Source organism: Canis lupus, chromosome 3, assembly GCF_048164855.1.
Source record: "Canis lupus baileyi chromosome 3, mCanLup2.hap1, whole genome shotgun sequence".
NCBI lineage: Eukaryota > Metazoa > Chordata > Mammalia > Carnivora > Canidae > Canis > Canis lupus.
The window spans coordinates 7093864-7116591 of NC_132840.1; the positions used below are offsets into that span (position 1 = coordinate 7093864).

At 42.5% G+C, this 22728-nt stretch overlaps 1 protein-coding gene and 1 long non-coding RNA gene across 8 annotated transcripts in view; one reads left to right on the forward strand and one right to left on the reverse strand.

Moving 5' to 3' along the window:
* Positions 1-6574: 6574 nt before the first annotated feature.
* On the reverse strand, positions 6575-9204 carry LOC140627287 (uncharacterized). Its single transcript, XR_012026123.1, has 2 exons — positions 8504-9204; positions 6575-6877 (listed from the first exon to the last, which is right to left on the reverse strand). It is a non-coding gene; the product is annotated as an uncharacterized lncRNA (long non-coding RNA).
* Positions 7755-22728, forward strand: part of CTCF (CCCTC-binding factor) — a 55429-nt gene continuing 40455 nt past the window's right edge. For 2 of the 7 annotated variants that reach the window (XM_072815379.1, XM_072815411.1), the window contains exons 1-3: positions 7755-7950; positions 12888-12999; positions 14223-14335. The gene's annotated coding sequence lies outside the window, so the exon portion shown is untranslated. The remainder of the gene's footprint in view (positions 7951-12887; positions 13000-14222; positions 14336-22728) is intronic. The other 5 variants (XM_072815390.1, XM_072815407.1, XM_072815400.1 and 2 more) reach the window with 4 other exon arrangements.

Below are 22728 nucleotides of genomic sequence, written 5' to 3' on the forward strand. Positions count from 1 at the left end.
ACGTGGCTTTTTACAGGGGTCTGAAGAAAGACATCAGTAAGGGATAAAATTCTTGTGATCTAGGTAGGAGATGATATGAAAGGATAGATCTTTAAAATGTTAGGAGAAAGTAGTTGCCCTCGACACTGAAAACTTTCCAAATGTGTTATAAGGTTTAGAGAAAGAGAAAGAAAGAAAGAAAGAAAGAAAGAAAGAAAGAAAGAAAGAAAGAAAGAAAGAAAGAAAAGAAAGAAAGAAGAAAGAAAGAAAGAAAGAAAGAAAGAAAGAAAGAAAGAAAGAAAGAAAGAAAGAGAGAGAAAAGGTTGTGTCACTACTCTGTACTCTATTCCAATGGTGTAGAATGATTTGCTGACTCTCAACATTCTTGTGGCCTTTTATGCTCTTTTCACCTTACATGCTTTTTGCCTTGCTTATTAATGCCTTCTGATCCCTTATCACCTAGCTGAGATGAGATACTTCTAGAGTGACTTACTCCTTTATGAATCCATTTTTTCCCATTATAACCACTATTGCAATCATTGTTTTTTTTTGTTTTGTTTTGTTCTTTTTTTTTTAACCAGTCTGATCAGTTAAACTTTGAGTTCAAGGACAGGAAACATTTTTTTAAAGATTTTATTAATTTATTCATGAGAATACACAGAGAGGAGAGAGAGAAAGAGGCAGAGACACAGGCAGAAGGAGAAGCAGGCTCCATGCAGGGAGCCTGACGTGGGACTCAATCCTGGGTCTCCAGGATCACGCCATGGGCTGAAGGTGGCACTAAACCGCTGAGCCACCCAGGCTGCCCAGGAAACATTTTTTTTTTAAGATTTTTTTAATTTATTCATTTATGAAAAACACATAGAGAGGCAGAGACATAGCAGAGGGAGAAGCAGGCTCCATGCAGGAAGCCCGATGTGGGACTCAATCCCAAGACTCCAGGATCATGCCCTGAGCCAAAGACAGATGCTCAACCGCTGAGCCACCCAGGCGTCCTGACAGGAAACATTGTAGGTTACTTTTATATCCCCAGTGCCTAGAACAGCAGGTACTCAATATAAATGTTTGCTAAATTGAATTATATCTCACATAACAGATACAGACACAACAGGGGTATTCAGGTGTAACTTAAGGTCTTACCCCCAAAGTGGGCAAGGAGTTTCCTGCCCATTATTACTTAGAAAATCAACACCTCTCCTCCATCATTGATTCTCTTGTTTGACAAGCTAACAACAACAACAACAACAACAACACATAAATGATCACAATAATTGCAGACTTTACATGGGGCAACAGTGGGAACCAAGGAAGATCTTGGAAATAGAACTGTCTCCTGAGAATTATAGCACAAAGTACACCCTTCCCAGAAAGAATGGTTCCCAGGCCAAGAAAAGCCTACTCAATAACTCATTCTGTTAATGAATCTAGAAAGACTATGTCCACCAGAGGAAGGATTTGGGAGTGAAGGTAGGTAACAAGAAGCATAAAAATAAAATAATAATAGTTTACCTTTTTTTGGTACAATTAGTAGTGTCTAGAATTCTGCCAAGAGCTTTACTTGCATTTCCTTGTTTAATCCTTGCCACTGTGTGAAGTACAATTATCATCGTATCTTATAGAGAAGAAATCTGCAGTTGTTATAATTCAAGATCACCCAACTAATAAGGAGCCAAGATAAGATACAAATGCTGGACAATCTGACTCTAGCATCCAGAGAGGGTGATATTAAATGTTATATAATTTACATCTCTTAATCTAATTACCTGCTCACCAAGCTTCTTTCTAGTAATTTGGCTTCCCAGGAGGCTCTCCTACAGGGAAAGAACATGCCTTTTGCCAGCATAAGGATACTGGTCCACCTGCCAGTTAGTAAAGCAGCACTCTGCTTACCCGTCCAGCTCCTGTGAACTGGACAAGTGCCTAAGGAAGGAATACACTCTTCTGATAGGTACATTTCTGATCCTGCTTGTGAGGCTGACGACCAGATTCTGGAACGTGGTGACTTCACTAATGCCATGTGGTAAGCTGACAGTGTCAGCCGATGATGCCCTGAACTCCTATGGACTACAAACCTAAGAGAGTCCACAGGAAGAATTCTTCCTTAGATCACAAAGTGGCTTTAAATCACCACAGTTCTCATTGGTGAGGTAGTCTGGAGTAGTACTACAGGGAACAAATCTGTCCTTTTTTTTCTCCCTTATTTTTATCATCCTAACAGTTTCACAGACTCGTCATACTGCTTTCCCCTCTCAGCTTGTTTCTGTCCAGCCTAAAACATCCTATCCTTTTCGTTTGGCCCTCCATTTCTTTGGAGTCAATTCCATGAAGTAGGACATATCACTGTTTCCTACAAGGAAAATAAAACATTTATGTTCCTTTAGTGATCCTCAGCATTTTCTCAGCCCTTGTCAGAATAGCACCTGGGAGCATTGTCTTCAGAAAGCAGGCTCCAAGGCCATTTGGACCCTACTCCAAGTTTCTCATTCATGCCTCAGAAATCATATAATTGACATAGTTTTTTTTAGATTTTATTTTTAAAAAATATATTTTTTTTAATTTTATTTATTTATGATAGTCACACAGAGAGAGAGAGAGAGAGGCAGAGGGAGAAGCAGGCTCCATGCACCGGGAGCCCGACGTGGGATTCGATCCCAGGTCTCCAGGATCGCGCCCTGGGCCAAAGGCAGGCGCCAAACCTCTGCGCCACCCAGGGATCCCTTAAAAAATATTTTTAAAAGATTTTATTTGAGAGAGAGAAAGTACATGAGAGAGCAAGGGAGAACACAAGTCAGAGGGAGGAGGAGGCTCCCTGTTGGGCCTCAATCCCAGGACCATGGGATCATGACCTGAGCCAACGCAGGTGCTTACCCGACTGAGCCACCCAGGCGCCCAATATTTTTTTTTTAATATTTTATTTATTCATGAGAGACACACACAGAGAGGCAGAGACATAGGCAGAGAGAGAAGCAGGCCCCATACAGGGAGCCCGATGTGGGACTCGATCCCGGGACTCCAGGATCATGCCCTGGGCCGAAGGCAGATGCTCAACCACTGAGCCACCCAGACATCCCAAGATTTTATTTTTAAAAAAGATTTATTTATGAGAGAGAAGGTGTGTGTGCATACACATAGGGGAAGGGGCAGAGTGAGAATCTTTAAGCTACCTCCTGGCTGAGCGCTGAACATACAGCCCCACACTGTGCTTAATCTCAGGACCCATGAGATCACCACCTAAGTAGAAACCAAGAGTCAGATGCCCAACCAGCTGAGCCATCCAAGTACCCCTAAAGGTTTTATTTTCAAGTAATCTCTACACCCAATGTGGGGCTCCAATTTACAACTCTGAGATCAAGGGTTGCACACTCTACTGAGCGAGCCAGCCAGACGCTCCTGATACAGTTGTTATAAATATAGTTATCTCAGTTGGTTCAGGCTGCTATAACAAAATACCAGTGACTCGGTGGCTTATAATCAACAAATTTATTGCTTACAGTTCTGGAGGCTGAGTACTCCAAGATTAAGGTACCAACATGGTTGCATTCTGATGATGGCTCTCTTTGTGGTTCATAGCCATTGCCTTCTGGCTGTGTCCTTAACATGGTGGAAGGAACTAGGGATCTCTATGATCTTACATTTTACAAGGCATTTATCCCATTTATGATGGTTCCACCACCTCCTAAATGCTCCACCTACTAATACCATCACATTGAGCATTAGGATTTCAGTACGATTTTTGAGAGGGACACAAATATTCAAACCATAGCAGCTGCAAATATCACTGTTAATATAGCTAGACTTTTTTCCTTCTAAATACACTGACTTACATTTGCCCATATTAAAGTATTAGAAGATATTCCTTTTTTTTAATTTATTTTTTATTTATTTTTTTTAATTTTATTTATTTATGATAGTCACATAGAGAGAGAGAGAGAGAGAGAGGCAGAGACATAGGCAGAGGGAGAAGCAGGCTCCATGCACCGGGAGCCTGACGTGGGATTCGATCCGGGGTCTCCAGGATCGCGCCCTGGGCCAAAGGCAGGCGCCAAACTGCTGCGCCACCCAGGGATCCCCCTTTTTTTTTTTAGACTTTATTTATTTATTCATGAGAGACACAGAGAGGGAGAAGTAGGCTGCATGCAGGGAGCCCGACGTGAGACTCGATCCCGGGACTCCAGGATCATGCCCTGAACTGAAGGCAGGCACTTAATGGCTGAGCCACCCAGGTGTCCCAAAAGATATTCTAATTGCTTACTCTTAAAGATAAGGAAGATGGTTTGAGGTTTTTCTTTAAAAAAAGATTTTATTTATTTATTTGAGAGAGAGAGAGTACAAGTAGTGGGGTCTGGCAGACAGAGAGGGAGAAGCAGGCTCCCTGCTGAGCAGGGAATCAGCTGCTTTATTGCAGGACCCTGAGGACCCTGAGATCATGACCTGAAAATGCTTAACTGACAGAGCCACTCAGGTGCCTGGTTTGAGGTAAAGTCTTACAGAAAGTTTATTAATCAGGTTATTAAAGGTACCAGAAGGAAAAAGAAACTAAGAATTTAAGTGCAAGTCAGCCTTATTATTTCTAGTACATAGTTCCCAGGTACACCAAGAGGTGTCTGGGGTGGAAGGGTGAAGAAAATGCAAGATGCAAATATTCCAGAGGTACCTGATAATTTCCCTCAAAGTTTGCCTTTTCTTTATTTTTGAGTCCTCAGGTATACATAAGAGACAAATAGGATCATTTGGTTTCTAGAAAAAGTGGTCACATGTAAATTTTTAACTATTCACACATTTCTAGAATACTGGCTAAGTGACTAATAAGGCAAGTACTTGAAATTAGGAACCAGAAAGCTTGGGTCCTGGTGTTGAGAAACCAGATTATCACTTTTCTGCATGTCTGTACCCAAGCACCTGAATGTTCCTGGAAAAAGACACATACTGGGCCAATTGGTTTCGCTTTAAATTCATGATCACAATTTTTTTTTTTTAAGATTTAATTATTTATCCATGAGACACACACAGAGAGAGGTAGAGACATAGGCAGAGGGAGAAGCAGGCTCCTTCTGGGGAGCCCAACGTGGGACTCGATCCCGGAATTCCAGGATCACGCCCTGAGCTGAAGGCAGATGCTCAACTGCTGAGCCACCCAGGCGTCCCCATGATCACATATTTCAAAGGGGTACCCAATGCTACCAACACAGTCCTACTAAGAAAGTTGTAAGCTTGCTCCCCCTTTCAGCAGCATTACCATTCATCTTCACCTTTATCCTAATTATCAGGGACTGCCTGGGTGGCTCAGTGGTTTAGCGCCGCCTTCAGCCCAGGGCCTGATCCGGGAGACCCAGGATCGAGTCCGTCAGGCTCTCTGCATGGAGCCTGCTTCTCCCTCTGCCTATGTCTCTGTCTCTCTCTCTCTCTCTGTTTCTCATGAATAAATAAATAAAATCTTTTTTAAAATGTTATCCTAATTATCACAGTAGAAGCATGCTATTTCTATCCAAGATCAACGCTCCCGGTTTTCTTATATCCTTTCATGGATTTTACTCCTGTATAGGTCAGGCAAGACTTCTCTCCCCTGTATCACTCCCAATGGCACATAAACATGCTCCAGAACCCAACGTTTTATTTTTTTTTAAAAAGATTTTATCAATTTATTGCGAGAGACACAGAGAGAGACACACACACAGAGGCAGAGATATAGGCAGAGGGAGAAGCAGGCTCCCTGCAGGGAGCCTGATGTGGGACTTTATCCCAGAACCCCGGGATCACGCCCTGAGCGAAGGCAGACGCTCAACTGCTGAGCCACCTAGGCATCTCTGGAACCCTATGTTTTCTTTTTATTTATTTATTTATTTATTTATTTATTTATTTATGTATTATTATTATATTTGGAACCCTATGTTTTAAAGCATCTCCTCACTGATCCAATATCGTTCCACAGTTCTCCCTAAATTTCTTTGCTCTCCTCACGGCAAAACTTCTCATGTTGCCTATGTGTGCTGTCTCTATTTCCTTACTTTTCCAATCATTCTCAACCCATTCTAGTGAGGTCCACATCTCTTGATCTACCAACATGAATCAAGCCAAATTCACCAATGATATTCTCCATTGAATACCAAGGTGACCAATCCAACAGCGTATCTCTGACCCGAGTTGACCTCTCAGCAGCCTAGACACAACTGACCCCTCCCCCCTCCTGGAAACCTTCTCTGCCCTGGGATTCCAAATTTAACATTCTTGTGGATCTTAAAAATCTTTTATCTATTCATGAAAGACACACAAAGAGAGGCACAGACATAGGCAGAGGGAGAAGCAAGCTCCCTACGGGAAGCCCAATTTGGGACTTGATCCCAGGACCCTGGGATCACGACCTGAGCCAAAGGCAGATGCTCAACCACTGAGCCACCCAGGAGCCCATTCTTGTGGATTTCTTTCTGCCTTCCTGACTGCCTCCTTTCAGATTCCTTCTCCATTATCCTATTTCTAAATGCTGGAGTGTCTAGAGTCTGGCCTTGAACTTCTCTTTACTCTTTCCTCCAAATGACAGCCCACACATCTGGTCTAATCAGCTCATGCAGTTTAAAAACATGACTTAGTTGCTAACACCTGAACACCCAAAAATTTTAATTACAAAAATCTAGATTTCGGATTCCCCTTTTCAACAAAACCCCCAGAAAATCTGTCAATATTGGGCTGGCATTCTCATAATGGAACAAGGAGCTGAATGGAGAAGGGGTCTCCTTGATGCTAGGTCTGTTTGTTATTCGTGACATCTAAGGTACAGTTCAGAACACAGTCCTGAGTCAGATTGCCAAGGTACCAAAGGCTCTCCTCCCTGGGTCGTCAGAACATCTTCCAGTCTGCGGTCGGTGAGCTTCATCGCAGGTTGGGTGGAATCCGCAGGTGCATCCTGGGGAGGGGGAGGGATGACCGCACTGTGAGCGGCTGAAGGGCGCCGCCCACTGAGAACTCAGCTCTCCAGTACAGACAAGAAATGTACTTTTAAAATACAGTATTGTATCAAGCCGAATCGTAAAGTTCTTTTGGCAAAAGATTGCTATGGTCGTGTAAAAGCATCAAGTCTGGTCTTCCGTCGGCCTCTCTTGCTCAAGCAGCCTGGTGACACCAAGGGGAAGCCCATGCCCTCTTCCCTTGCACCCGGCTTTAGGAGGCGGAAAGATCCCTTAAATTTTAGCCGCTGGGCAAGGCCAGCCCTCGCTCGCAGGAGCTGGGAGTGCACGGGGACCAGTCCCGCCTTACGCGGTGGCGGGCTGCGGTGGGGCGCCGGGAAGGAGGGTCCGGCCCAGCTAGGGCGGAGACTTGGGCGGGGCCCGGCCCAAGAACCGCCTCAACCCCACCGGCTCGCCCCGCGCGCGCTTCCTCCAAACACTCTCCCTCCCACCCCTAACCCTCCCTTTACGCGTTCAGGGAGGGAGACTGCGGCTAGGGAACCAGGTCAGACGAGCCAGGGATCCTGCGCCGCCCAGAGGCAGCGGCCTCCGCCCAGGAAGCCCCACCCAGCGGGAGCCCGGACGTCGCGGCGCCCGCAGAGCCCACGCGCGACCAGGCGAGGGCGCGGGAGGGCGCGTGCGGCGTGACGCGACTCGCGGCGCGCCCCGTGACGCCATCGCGCCCGCTTTTGAAAGTTGGCGCCCGGGGCCGCCTCCCATGCTGCCCTGCGCCAACCCCTCCCCTCACCTTTCCTCCCCCGCCCTCCACTCGTCGCCCGGCCTGCCCCCCCACCCGTCCCTTCCCTTATCAGCACCCGCGGCCCCGGCAGCGCCGACGCAGGCGCACTGCACCGCGCCGCCGCCATTTTGTGTCCGAGCCTGTGGAGCGATTAAACCGTGCGCGGAGCTGCTTCTTTGGCGGCAGCGGCGGTGGCGGTAGCCGGTGCGGGTGCGCGGAGCTGGCCGGGGACGCCGGGTGGCCGGAGCGGTGGAGCGGCGGCGGAGCGGGCGCTGCAGGGGGTGTGGCGCGGAGGTAAGGGGGCCCGGGGTGGAGGAGGTTTCGCGGGCCGCCTCTAGGTGTCACGATGGGGCCGCTCCGGTCGGCGCTGGCTGCAGCCCGGCGCCAGCGCCGCCGCCGGGGGGTGTTTGTCTCCCTCTACCGTCCCTGCTGCGGCGCGGCCGCCGCCATTGCCCGTCGCCGCCGCGGCCCGGCCGCCCCCCCCCGCGCCAACACCCGCCCGCTAGGCCTCCCTCCTGGCGGCGCGCTAGGCCTCCGGCGGCAGCGGCGGCAACAGAGGCCCGCGCGCCGGCGACTCCATTTTCCTTCCTTTGTCTCTGCCCTCGAGGCCGGCTCTTGGCCCGGCTGATTGCCCGGCCGTGGCCCGCCCTCTGCCCTCCGCCCCTCCCGCGGCGGGTGGCCTCAGCCGAAAGGCGATCCCTGCGTCCCGACTCCCGCGCCTTGCTCCGGGGTCCCGACCCACTGCCGCCGCGCGCGCGGTCCGGTTTCGGTGTAGTATGGGTGTCGGGCCTTGGCCGACGCCTCTCGGGCTGCCCCTCCTCCAGCCTGCCCGGTCCCCGGAACCTACCCGGCCGCTCTGCGAGCGTACCGCTGCCGCCCGGCTGCTCGGCGGTCGCTCCCGGTCCGCGCGCCGCCGCCGCTGGTCTCCGTCTCCGCCGAGTGGCGCAGGCGGCGCTGCTGCGGCTGCGAGCAGAGGGACCCCAGAGCTGCCGAGAGCTCCCTCTGCAAGGCTGGCTGAGCTGCTCGCGCCTCGACGCTGCCTGAGCGGGCGGGGGGACGCGCGCTCGCCGCCCCCGCCGGGCCGGGCTGCGCCCCCAAACTCGCGCCCCGGCTCCTCGCTGGACCTGACCGGTGCGGCCCCCCATGGTGGGCGGAAGAGACTCGAGTTCCGCACCAACTAGTTTTTCTACAGTCGCGGTCGGGACACCACTCGTAGTGATAGCCTGACTTTGTGCGTTAAGAGATCTCAAAGGGATCAAAATTTAATTTCATTCTGAGGTCAAGTGACGTGACAAATTCCTGAATTCGGGATTATGGGCTGGCTCAGTTGGTTCAGGCGATCCTTGAGTTTCCCTCCCGCGTTAAAATGTCCTGACGCTAACTTAGTACAGTATTTAGTACCTGATGCTTTAGAGCTAGGCGAAGGCAATTCTGCCCCGGAATTGTGCAACCCGATCTAAAGCGCCAGTAGGGCAGAATGAATTTATTCTTGACTCCACTGGTAATTTGCCCATACGCTGAAATATGAGGGTTGATGTTGTAATTGAATCCTGGGTCACTAGCAGTTGGTTTATAAATATCTACGCCTAATGTAACTACTCTTTAGTAGCTGACTTCCTGTAGCCCAGAGTTGAGCATTAAGTAAACATTCGCATACGGACGTAGTCTTCATGCTTTGAGTTTAAATCAACTAGGAAAGTTAAAAATCTACGTCCCCTATAGGCGGCAAAAGAAGTTAAAACGGGGCATGTATATTAAATTTATTGTCCTTAACTGTTTTCTTGAATCGTTAAAAAGCTTCCTGTTGAATTGCCATAGTTTTCTCTCTTTATTTTCCTCAGATACTCTAGTACTTTAATATAGTATCGTGCAGCCGTTGCTGCATCAACTGGGGGTGCTTTGGAGAGAGGAAGATCTTGATTAACTTCTTTTTTTTTATGATAAGCTATGTTAAGCTTATGAGGAAATTAAAACAGGCTGGTGCTAAGCAAAGTTGTTGCATCTGCTGTGTGTAATCTCAATCTGTAGGATTTTGCAGGAATATCTATAGGAGAGTCTTTCAGCATCCCTTTTTTGAACCTTACAAAAAATGTTCCTTCTCTCCCTCCTCTACAGTAAAACTAAAATTGCACTAACAAATGCAGTAGTGTTGATTGTCAGGTTTTGGAATAGAACCATGCTTAATTGTCGTAAGTCCATTTGTGTAATTCTTTGCATTCTTGAGATTTTTTTTATTTTCCTTCTAATATTGTGGATGGCAGGTAGTCTGTTTTACTTATAAAAATAAGCTCCGTATGGGTTAAAAATTAAAATCTAGAAGTTCTGTAATTGATTCAGGAGTAATTGTTTTCCCTGGTTATTTTTGTGTTCCACAGGCCATGTTTTGTTTCTTTATTCAGTTCTGCCCTATACAAGTCATCAGCTTCTTGGTCTTCCATATCATTTATGCTTTTTTAATGGTATAGACTTTGTCCACAGAGTTGCTATACTTTGAGGTTTTCTGTATGCTAGGATTCATACTTTATTTTTATTGGAAGATGAAATCTACAGAGAATAAATTGAGGATATGAGGTTACCCAAAGGAACTTATTACTTAAGTCAGTAACAGAGGAAGATTACAACAGGAATGTTTGCCCACTTAGGAAAATACTGCTTATTTAATAGGAATTGTAAAAGTCATCCTTAGGGGGTCTATTTAACCAAAGTAAGAAAATTTAGAAGTTGTAAAAGTCATTCTTAAGATACATTCCAATTGCAAGCGCTTTTGGATTTTGCTTTAAATGACACACAAGATGAGGGACATCTTTGGGTGGCTTAGGGAGTTCTTTGGAAGTTCAGAGGCCACTTGTGGCTGACTATAGAGTCCTGGGCAGAGCCTTGCACAGTGGTGCCTTCTGACAAAAAGTCACCTCTAGAGACTTTTTTTTTTTTTTCTTTAGGGATGCTGCTGGAATCCGCTTCACTCCCCTTCATCTACTTTATAGCTTCCATTTCATTTTTTAAACCAGAAGTTTAATTGATTATCTATCTACCTTATTTACCTATCTTGGTCCCAGATGACTTCAAGCTCTTTTGCTAGAAATTAGGTCCCTCTTCAAACAACTAAAATTTGTCATAATTTAATACTTTGAGAAAGAGCATACAGGTTTGAAAAGAACAGTAATGGCAAGTAATGTATAGCCTTGAAGACCCTGATTCACAATTGCATGTGTAGATTTGGCATGCCATATTATTTTTTTCTAAACATCCCTAAATTTTAGTCATTATCTTCAAATCTTCCTGGCAGTATCTCTGTGTGTTTTCTTAGTGATAAGTATTTGAGTTCAAAGATGGGACGTTGTGTATAGACTGCTGTTGCATACACCAAGAATAGCAACTTTCCCATACTTGATCGTTGTTTTTACTCATTCTTAGAATGTTGAGGTATATAAAATCTCATCCTCTTTTGAGACATGCTAGTAACAATATATGGACTCCAATACAAAAGGGTTTCTTGGACTAGGTATTACTAATCAGTTCAGGTTGTAAATTGCCTCTCAGCAGAGAAGATTTTTTTTTAGCTTCATCTAATAAAGTATTAGCTTGGTTTTATGAGCTTTAATTAATTATGAGATGGATTCTCTTGTAGTTGTACCTTATATGTCAAATTCTTTGAAAACTCTTAATTCAAATTTAGCACTTTCATTTCACTTGGGAGTTTTTCTTTCCCCCTTTGGAAGTAAGTTCCACTCTACTGTTGTCTGAAGCTTGAGCTTGACAGTTCATTTATTTGTAATTTAGGGAGAAAATTGTTAGCTAACAAAGTATTTCATTGCTGTGCTTCTAGGAATTTCAAGTCAATGAAAGCTCTCTCCATGGTTATTAAACTGAAAAATACAGTCTCATGTAAACTAACTTAATCAGTAAAGCTACTACTTGCTGAAGATAAGGAAGTATATGCTAAAGAACTATTATTATATCTATAAGAATTAATTTGGGGGGACACCTGGGTGGCTCAGCAGTTGAGCTTCTGCCTTCGGCTCAGGGCGTGATCCCAGGATCTGGGATCGAGTCCCGGATCCGGCTCCTTGCAGGGAGCCTGCTTCTCCCTCTGCCTGTGTTGTGTCTCTGCCTCTCTCTCTGTCTCTCATGAATAAATAAATAAAGTCTTTTTAAAAAATTAATTTTTGTTAGTTTGAATATATATACATGTGCCATTATTTGTTTGCAGGATCATAATGGTTTTTTCTTTTTAAGATTTTTTTTAATTTTAAGATTTTATTTATTCATGCGAGACAGGGAGAGAGGCAGACACAGGCAGAGGGAGAAGCAGGCTCCCTGTGGCGAACTCGATGCAGGACTCCCATCCTAAGACCTCGGGAATCATACCCTGAGCCTAAGGCAGACGCTCAACCACTAAGCTACCCAGGTGTTCCTAAGACTTTTTTTTTTTTTTTTTTTTTTAATTTCTCTCTGTGCCCAACTTGGGGCTCCAACCTACAACCCTGAGATCAAGAGTCACATGCTTGGGATGCCTGAGTGGTTCAGCGGTTGAGGTTGAGTGTCTGCCTTGGCTCAGATGTGATCCTGGAGTCCTAAGATTGAGTCCCACATTAGGCTTCTGGCATGGAGCCTGCTTCTCCCTCTTCCTGTGTCTCTGTGTCTCTCGTGAATAAAATTTATTTATTTATTTATTTATTTATTTATTTATTTATTTATTTAAAGATTTTATTTATTTACTCACTAGAGACAGAGACGGGGGGTTGGGGGGCAGAGACATAGGCAGAGGAAGAAGCAGGCTCCACGCAAGGAGCCTGATGTGGGACTTGATCTTGGGACTCCAGGATCACCCCCCTGGGCCAAAGGCAGGTGCTAAACCTCTGAGCCACCCAGGGATCCTCAAATAAATAAAATCTTAAAAAAAAAAAAAAGTCACATGCTCTACAAAGTGAGCCAGCCAGGACCCCACATGGGTACGGTTTTGATAATTACAGATCTTTAGTCATTTATATATTAAGCAAATGTCGAAAAAAATAAGTGTTTTATTATTGGCTTGATAGAATTTATGGAATGCTTTGTTTAGTAATGTGACGTATTAAAACATAATGTTTATTTTTTTTGTTTGCTTTTTTTAATATATTGTTTCTTAACCAATTTTTTCCATTTTCATCTTGCCCTCATTTTGCTTTTCATATTATGTATGCATTTATGCATATTTAATGTTCATAAAATTATTTGTATTTCTGTTTTAGAATGATTGCAGATCTGGAGCCAAAGAACAAGATGCACTAGTGGACAGATTGCTAACCAGGGGCTTGAGAGTTCTGTTTTCCCTCCTCAAACTGACTTTGCAGTCACGGAGAGGTAAATGCTCTTTCCATTTCTTGAAAATGGGAGTAGTAAATCCTTTCTAGGGTGGAAGGATTTGCTATTTTGTTCTTAGGTATAGGAGATCCAGGACGGTGGGTAATTGAGGGAATATAGGTTTTATAGTCTGAGTCCTTCGTTTGGAAGTCCACTACCATATATTAGCTGGGTGACACTGAGCAAGTTACTTAACCTTTCTATTCCTGTGGTCACCATTTGTGAGAGAACAGCACAACAATTACAGAGGCTGTTCTCCCAAGTCAATGAGAATGTTTGTAAGCATTAAGTACCATTCTGAGTGTGTACATAGAAGGACCTCCAGGAAATGGTTGTTTTTCTGCAGAAACCTTTGAAATGTGTATTCTGACTATTGGCAAATGAAGTCCACAGTCTGTGGTGATTTGAAATTTTGTTGGAACCATATTCTTGGGGAAATGGATCTGAGATAAAAGTTGTCTTCGTCAATAAGAGTTAGCCTAGCTGCTGACCCATTTTTGCATCATTATCAATAATTTTTAAAAAACATTTTAAAGAGTCACTTAAAATTTACTGTAGCCTATGATTTGTTATAAAATATATTGGACATCATAGGGAACTTGAAATAGACCTTATAAATGTTGAAATCTACTAGGATTTGGAATCTCATCAACAAGCAATGTAGGGTTCTAGGTAGGAAAATTACCTCTTAGCCTAAGAGAAAGCACATGAAAATGTGAAAATTTTTTAAAATATGAAAATGGCTTAATTTTACTTGTGTAATGGCAAAAGGGAAAGGTGGGAATTACAAATGCTGGCATTAGATAAGCTTATGTGAAGGAATCATCTAAATGACAACTACTAAGATTTTTCTTACAAGCTGTGCCTGGAGCAAATAGAGAGGAGGAAGGAAACAGGAGTGAAAGCTCTACTATTCTTCACATCTCTATTTTCCATGGGCAGCTTGGTACATTGATAGATGGGAATGGCAAGGTCTGTGTGCTAGTGTTCTGTCACTCCAGAAATAATTTGTACCCTGCAGGTTTTTTTTAGGAGTGTTGACACAGTATATATTAATGAGCTGCTGAAAAGAAAAACAATACTAATTTGAAAAGCTGTTGGGGAAAACTAGCCGTAAGAGTTTGGGGAATGGGGTTGTAGGAACATGTTGGTCACTTTTAAGTGTTATGGCTATTTAATTGTTTAGATCCCTGTTTCTCAAACTGGGATATGAATACCCTTAGGGTACAAAGTGGTATGATTCCGGGGTACTTGAAGCCACAAGATAAACATGATCCATCTTCTTGGAGCTTCAATTGTGCTCATTGAGGGGGCGGTGAGTTAAGTAATTTGACTGGTAAGTAATTTTTAAATTTTTACATTAAAACAAATACATATTTTTAGGATCAGAATGGGAACCACGTATGACTGTCTAAGATAACACAGGTTTTCAACAAAGTGAGTCATGAATGCCTGGGATTAAGAATTGCTCTTTGTATAGGTACTATAGTGAAAGCATTCAAGAAGCAATACTTTTGAGATATAGAACAGCTCTATCTTTCAGCTCTTTACTTTGTTCCCTGTAGTATCCTACTGTGGGATATGGTTGTTAAATTGTATTAAATGGTGCTTGTTAGCTTGGATGCACGTTCCTGCACATGCCCAGCATGCACAAGAGCTCTGTACATATTGGTAGGCAGTTCTAGATGGCTGGACCAAGTCAGAAATACTGTCATTAAGACCATTCCAATGACCTAAGAATTAGAATTATTTTTTTCTTTTAAAGACTTTATTTATTTTATTCATGAGAGACCAAGATCACACCCTGAGCCAAAGGCAGACCAACCACTGAGCCACCCAGGCATCCCAAGAATTAGAATTTTTAAAGCAATGAGCAAAATCAGGTCTAAAATTGTAAATTCTGTAAAACAGAATTTTGAAAACAAGTATCACATTAACTTCATCATAATTAACAATTTATACTGATTTTGTTACCCACCCATTCAAGTTGTTAAGTAGTCAAAGTTATAATAAAGTGGCTAAAAAAAAAAGTGGCTAAGTCTTAAATTGTAGACCTTGTGACTCCTAAGATAGTTACTCAGAAACATCTAAACTGTTCTGTGTGTTTTAAATTTACTAAGTGTTATTAGTGTATTGCTCTTAATATAAGTGGCACATAAGAATTATATTTCCTATTATTGATAATATCTGTTCTTTGAATATAAGTTTTATATTTGAACCTAGTTTGTTCTAGATATGAGCATGACTTTCTCTGAAATGTATTTGAATTGAATCAACCCGGATGTTTAGATGTGCTCTAAATATTTATAGTATTTATTGAACACTTATAAGGTGTTCATTATATTTTTTGAACCCTTGCCCTTCTACTTTGTGTCTACTAATTGGTTGCATTAGATACTAAGGGATTCGAAGATGAATAAGAAAAAGATGGTTTTCCTCAAGGTCTTGAGTATGGGGCAAGAGATCAGTAAATAAGTGTTGCTTGTGCTCTCATAAAAGTGTGGGATTCAGGGAGAATAGTTACAGGGGTTGGTGAGAGATGTTGCGAAAGGCTTTCTGGAGGAGAAACCCTGATGTAGGTGTATGAGGAAATTCAAAAGCATACAATTGGATTTTAATCCTACTAGGGCACCAAGGTTTAGTCAGTGTTTTTTAATAGCTACATAGCTTTGGGCAAGTCCATTAGGGGTTACTTCCTTGTGCCTTTTCTCATTGGTAAAATGACATATTTACCTTGTTACAGGCTTATGGCAGTTAAATGAAGTATGGTTAAGGGGGAATATGTATATATATTTATATATTTGTGTATATGTATATAAACATGTATTTATGTCTGTAACTACAATGTGCTGTGTAGAAGTAAAATTATGATCTTTAGAATAGTTGGTCATTGTATATATTTTGCATTAAGCTACAGTGATGACAATTAGACTGTACAGAAGTTAGGTGAATGAAGTAATATGGATGAGAAAATTCTATTAATCAAAACCTGTTGATCAGGGGATCCCTGGGTGGCTCAGCAGTTTAGCCCCTGCCTTCGGCCCAGGGCGTGATCCTAGAGTCCTGGGACCGAGTCCCACATCAGGCTCCCTGCATGAAGCCTGCTTCTCCCTCTGCCTGTGTCTCTCCCTCTCTCTCTCTGAATGAATAAATAAAATCTTTAAAAAAAAAAAAAAAAAAAAAACCTGTTGATCAGTAGAGAAATGGATAAGGAAACAGAGCCACACTGTTTTGGGAGCAATTTTTGACAACCACAAAAAGAAACTGATTGGGAATACTGTTAACTAGCAAAATGCTTAAGAAATTTATTTTTTTAAATACAGTAGAAAAAAATTGTTATGGAATAAAAGCAAAGAAAAAAAACCAAAACCTGGCACATAGCAGAAACCTAGTAAGTAATTGAATGAATGCCTAGGAAAAAGACCAAACAGACATCAAAAAACTGGTCAAAATATAATAAACTAACAGTGCAAGGGTGGTTGGATCTAGGGTAACTTTTCTGTTTTTTTTTTTTTTTTCTTTTTTTAAAAAAGATTTTATTTATTTATTTATTCATGAGAGATACAGAGGGAGAGAGAGAGAGGTAGAGACCCAGGCAGAGGGAGAAGCAGGCCCCATCCCATGCAGGGAGCCTGACGCAAGACTCCATCCCAGGACTCCAGGATCACACCCTGGGCCGAAGGCAGGTGCCAAACCGCTGAGCCACCCAGGGATTCCTTTTCCTGGTTTTCTATAGTTGTATAACATCTTGTAGTGCAAATAGATTCTCTTTCTTCTTCTTCTTCTTTTTTTTTTTTTTAAGATTTTATTTGTTTATTCGTGAGAGACCCAGAGGGGAGAGAGAGGCAGAGGCAGAGGGAGAAGCTTGCTCCTCACAGGGAGCCCAATGTAGGACTCAATTCCAGAACATTGGGATTATGCCTTAGGTAGAAGGAAGACACTCAACCGCTGAGCCACCCAGGCGTCCCTTTTCCTTTTTCTTTTTAAAGATTTTATTCTTTTTTTTTTTTTAAGAGTTTTTTTTAAAGATTTTATTTATTTATTCATGGAGACGGGGGGGTGGGGGCACAGACATAGGGAGAAACAGGCTCCAGGCAGAGAGCCCAACATGGTACTCGATCCCGGGTCTTCAGTATCACACCCTAGGCTCAAAAGCAGCACTAAACTGCCGAGCCACCTGGGCTGCCCATAAAGATGTTCCTTATTTATTCATGAGAGAGACAGAGAGAGAGGCAGAGGCACAGGCAGAGGGAGAAACAGGCTCCGTACAGGAAGCCCGATGTAGGACTCGATCCCAGGTCTTCAGGATCACACCCTGGGCTGAAGGTGGCACTAAACCGCTGAGCCACCTGGGCTGCCGTTAATTGTTTTGTTTAGTTTTTGTTTTTAAATAAAGTAGCATTAAAAAAAGAAAAAAAGAAAATAAATAAAGTAGCATTGCCAAAATTTGGGAATGACCATATTCAACGGTGGGGAAGTGATTAAATTATGAATATCTTTTTAAAAATTAAGAATATCTATAAAATAAAATGTCATGCAACCATTGTGTTATGTATAGTAGTATATTGAAAGGGAGAGATTTGAGACATACTACATAAAGTAGATTATCAAATAGTATGCACAAATATGTGTATGTATATAGGGAGGGGACCATGGATATAAACCAGAAAGTTTGTTTATACAAACCTATAGATTTATGTTTTTGGTTTATCTGGGTTTTCTCCTATACATGTATTATATAATTTTTATTTTTTATTTTTTAAGATTTTATTTATTTATTCATGAGAGACACAGGCAGAGGGAGAAGCAGGCTCCATGCAAGGAGCCCGATGTGGGACTCGATGCCAGGTCTCCAGGGTCATGCCCTGAGCTGAAGGCAGGGCTAAACCACTGAGCCACCCGGGGTGCCCTGTATTATATAATTTTTAAAGGGAAAAGGAATCCAGTATAGTAAGAATTAGTACTAAAGTGTTCTGATAAATATAATGAAATAATAAAAGTTTTTGTCTTGTTTACGCTGGCAATAAAGTCTAGACTTCTTGAGTGGATTTGAAGCCTTGCCAGAACATTGTTGCAGAAGTGCAAGCATGAGGAGGAGGCAGGAGGCAGGAGGGAGAGTACTAGTAGCCACCTATCTGCCCAAGTATTAGAAGGAATTGAGGTTACAGAGGCAATTCTTAGAACCTTCCTCACTTAGATTTGGTCTTAAACCTTTTTTGTATCACCTGAGTAATGTTTAGTTTCTTTCTTTGGAAAGTCTAATATTTGTAGAACTAAAATCCAAAGAACTCTTTTTTTTTTTTTTAAGATTTTATTTATTCATTAGAGACACGGGGTGGGGGAGGAGAGAGAGAGAGGGAGAGAGACAGACACAGGCAGAGGGAGAAGCAGGCTCCATGCAGGGAGCCCGATGTGGGACTCGATTCCAGGTCTCCAGGAACACGCTGTGGGCCAAAGGTGATGCTAAACCTCTGAGCCATCCAGGCTGCCCTTTTATTTTGTTTCTACAGAGATAAACACTATTAATAGTTTGATGTGTTCCCTTTTGAGTTTTTCCCCTGCACTTTTGTAAATGGGCATGTACATTATAGTAGTTTTATGTTTTTTGTTTTTCCTAGAGAAGGTGGGGGCAGAGGGAGAGAGAATCTCAAGCAGGCTCCATACCCAGTGCAGAGCCCAATGCAGGGCTCAATCTCATGACTCTAAGATCATGACCTAGTCAAAATCAAGAATTGGTTGCTTAACTGACTGAGCCACCAAGGCACCCCCATATAATAGTATTAAAGGAAGAATGTAATTGTGCTATACAAGTATTTTGTAACTACCACATTAAATAAAAACACATGGGGGTGAATGTTTCAAATAGTACAAAATGTGCAGTGAAAAGTAATAACTTTTTTCTACCCCTGATCCCTCAGTTTTCTTCCTCGGAGGTAATAAATATTACAGCTTTTCATATATCCTTCTGGAGAAAATCATATGCATGCATAAGCATGTGTGTGTGTATCCTTTTTAAAAAAACAGATGGGGGATCCCTGGGTGGCGCAGCGGTTTGGCGCCTGCCTTTGGCCCAGGGCGCGATCCCGGAGACCCGGGATCGAATCCCACGTCGGGCTCCCGGTGCACGGAGCCTGCTTCTCCCTCTGCCTGTGTCTCTGCCTCTCTCTCTCTCTCTCTGTGACTATCCTAAATAAAATGAAAAAAATAAAAAAATAAAAAAATAAAAAATAATAATAATTAAAAAAAAATAAAAAAATAAAAAAACAGATGGTATCATACAATGCACATAGTCCTGGGCATTTAAGTTGTTTTCAGTTTTGCTGTTAGACAAAGAAGTTCTAGTAGATATCCTTGCATACACCTCTTTGTGCACTTGTACTAGTGTATTTATAGGATGACTTCATATAAATTTAATTGCTTGAATATTCCTAGAAGAGGGAATAGCATATACAAAGGCCCAGAGGCAAGAGGAGAGAGCCCAGAATGTTCTGGCTACTGAAAGCAGTTTAGTATGATTAGAGCAGAGTGTGTGAGGCTGGATGCAGATCTGCTGATAGGGCCTTAAAGGACCCTGTAGTCTAGGTTTAAGAGTTTATTAGACTTCAGCTTATAAGTTTTCACTTGGGAGGTTTCAGAATTGAAATCTCCTTCCTGATAATAAATTACCATTTTAAAAATCTGTGTCCATTGTGTGAAAAATGGATGGTAAGGAAGCAAAGAGAGAAAGCAGGGAAACTAGTTTGACCAAGGCCGTTGCATCGGTCCAGGCAAGATGTCATACCTGCCTGACTTAAGATAGGGAATCTCGCTAGAAATGCTATTTGTTTTTTTTTTTTTTTTTTTAATTTATTTATGATAGTCACAGAGAGAGAGAGAGGCAGAGACACAGGCAGAGGGAGAAGCAGGCTCCATGCACCGGGAGCCCGACATGGGATTTGATCCTGGGTCTCCAGGATCGCGCCCTGGGCCAAAGGCAGGCGCTAAACCGCTGCACCACCCGGGGATCCCCTGCATTCTCTTTTGTAAGCTTCCTTCATGTTATATGTTATGAACATTTTCCCCCATTAGATACTTTACGTTATTTCAAATTACTAAGAATGTACTTCTTTATTGCTGGTTAAGTTTTCTAACCTGTTCCTTTGGGGATAAGTCTCTTGGTTTTGGCCCTAGCATTTTGCCTCTAATACTTCATCTCTCCTCTTCCCCACTGTTTGAATTATTTCTAATATAAAAGTAGATGGACTTTGAGTAAGAGCCAAGTTAATTGTACATTTGAGTGCACAGATTTTGAGGTGTGATAATAGCTATTCATAGTCCTTTTTTTCTTTTTAAGGATTTTATTTATTTATTCATAAGAGACAGACATAGGCAGAGGGAGAAGCAGGATCCCCTTAGGAAGCCTGATGTGGACTCGATCCCTGAACCCCAGGATCACGCCCTGAGCTGAAAGCACAGCTTAACCACTGAGCCATCTAGGTGTCCCCAGAGTCCTTTTATTTTGATTTTATTCTTGACTGTTCTCAGTAGTAGATATTTGATGATTTAATGACTTTCAGATACGTCTGCATCTTAGCTAATGGCTAAGTAGATTATCCTATCAAGTATATAGTTATGGCTTTAAGCATTTTTCACACTAAAATTAAATCCTCTGTTTCTTATTTTGAAGGAGGGTAGATGCCTCCCCAACAAGAAGGGTGGCAAATAAGAGTCCTAAAATGTTGTAGATTGATGAGGGTTTTTTTTTTTTTTTTTTAAGATTTTATTTATTTATTCGAGAGAGGCAGAGACACAGGCAGAGGGAGAAGCAGGCTCCATGCAGGGAGCCCAGTGTGGGATTCGATCCTGGGTCCCTGGGATCACTCCCTGGGTTGAAGGCGGCACTAAACCGCTGAGCCACCAAGGCTGCCCTGATGAGGGTTTGTTGTTTTTTTTTTTTTTTTTTTTTTTTTTTAAGATTTTATTTATTTATTCAAGATAGACAGAGAGAGAGAGAGAGAGAGGCAGAGACAGGTAGAGGGAGACGCAGGTTCCATGCAGGGAGCCCGACTCGGGACTCGATTCCAGGTCTCCAGGATCACGCCCTGGGCTGAAGGTGGTGTCAAACCACTGGGCCATCAGGGCTGCCCTTGATGAGGGTTTTTAAGAGCAAATGTCTTGATGTTCTGTGTGTAGGGGGAGTATGCAGGGTTATACAGTGATTATACCTTGACTTTGAGCAGCCTTTCTAGTTTAAAACATAACCTAATGGAGGGAGGAAACAGCCAATCTGGTAGATTGTACCTAATGTTTATGGTGTTTCTGACTGACACAGAGATTTCTTATTAGATTACTTGGGCTTCCAAGGTGCCTCGGTAGCTCAGTTGGTTGTGTCTAACTCTTGATTTCAGCTCAGGTCATGATCTCAGGGTCCTGAGATCAAGCCTTGCCTGGAGCTACATGCTGAGGTGGAACCTGCCTGAGATTCTTTCCCTTTCCCTCTGTCCCTACCCCCCTCTAAAATTTCCTGGACTTCAGATGTAAATGACAGTTGGTAGAGTGATGTGCATTAGCCATCTTCATCTAAATAGATTGTAGAGACCTCTTCCTGATTCTTTGTTACAGACAAGTAGACTGTGAAGCTAGGGAACTACCTTTTGTTCCATCCTTTTGTACAACTTTGCTGTATGCACTTGTTAAAATTTCCGGTCTTTTTTAGCTGGGATGTGGGGTACTTGTTCCTTTACCTGCAAGGATGAATCTAACTTCATAATCTAACCTAAAAAAAGAAGTATAGGATGTTAAGCCCAGATTAAAGTTGAAGTAATCTGGCAATCTCTTTTATAGAAAATAAACCTAAGAGAGTGATTTGCCTGAGGTCATAGATGTAGGGCAAGTGCTTCTGCCTTTTTTGTTCTTCCCCGTTTGGGTCTGCATAGTCTAGGTTTCACAGAATGTCCTGCTGCATTTGGTTTGGAGCTAATTATTTGCTATATATTCAGCTTTTTTGATCTCTTTTGTCAGAAATATAAATCCATGTATTTCTATAGAAGAAAAGTGTGAAGACTATATACACTGTTACTGCTCCTGCACACTGGCACACATTAGGTTTTTAGTATCAGAATTTTTTTTAACATAGTCACCAACTTTAAAGGTTGTCTGTGTATGCAATGCATTGTTAGACTCTGGCTGTCACTAATATTAAAGCTTGGTATCTAGTACCAGCTGTGTTCAGAATTTGAGCTTAAATTCAACAATTTACCTCAAAGAGGTAAATACCTCTTTCATTATAATTCAGGGCTTCTTCAGAATCTTTCAGTAGTTTCTCTGTGATAAGAACAGACCATCATTGATTGGAAACCAGTGTTGCTTAGCACCTATTTTTAGTATTGTCCAGTTGGACCATTGAAAGTTGTAAATTATTTCAGCCTGCTACTTCTTATTTTTTTTATAAACTCTGGTATAACAGAAAGCTGGCAGAGAATGTTCATGATCATATATCATAAAGCAGGTACAAGGTATTTTACATTCACACAAGTATGTATGTACCCATTCTATAATAACAGGGGATACCCTAATTGCCTGTGATACTTCTTGTGTCTCTGAATTATTCGTATCTTTAACTTTCTGCTCCTACTTAAAATTTTTTGTTATGAATATATGTTGAGATTATAAAATAATAGTGACATGGTTACCTCTTTGTAATAAATTGTATTTTACAATTTTTTTTTTCTTTCTGGCATCTTGCCAGAC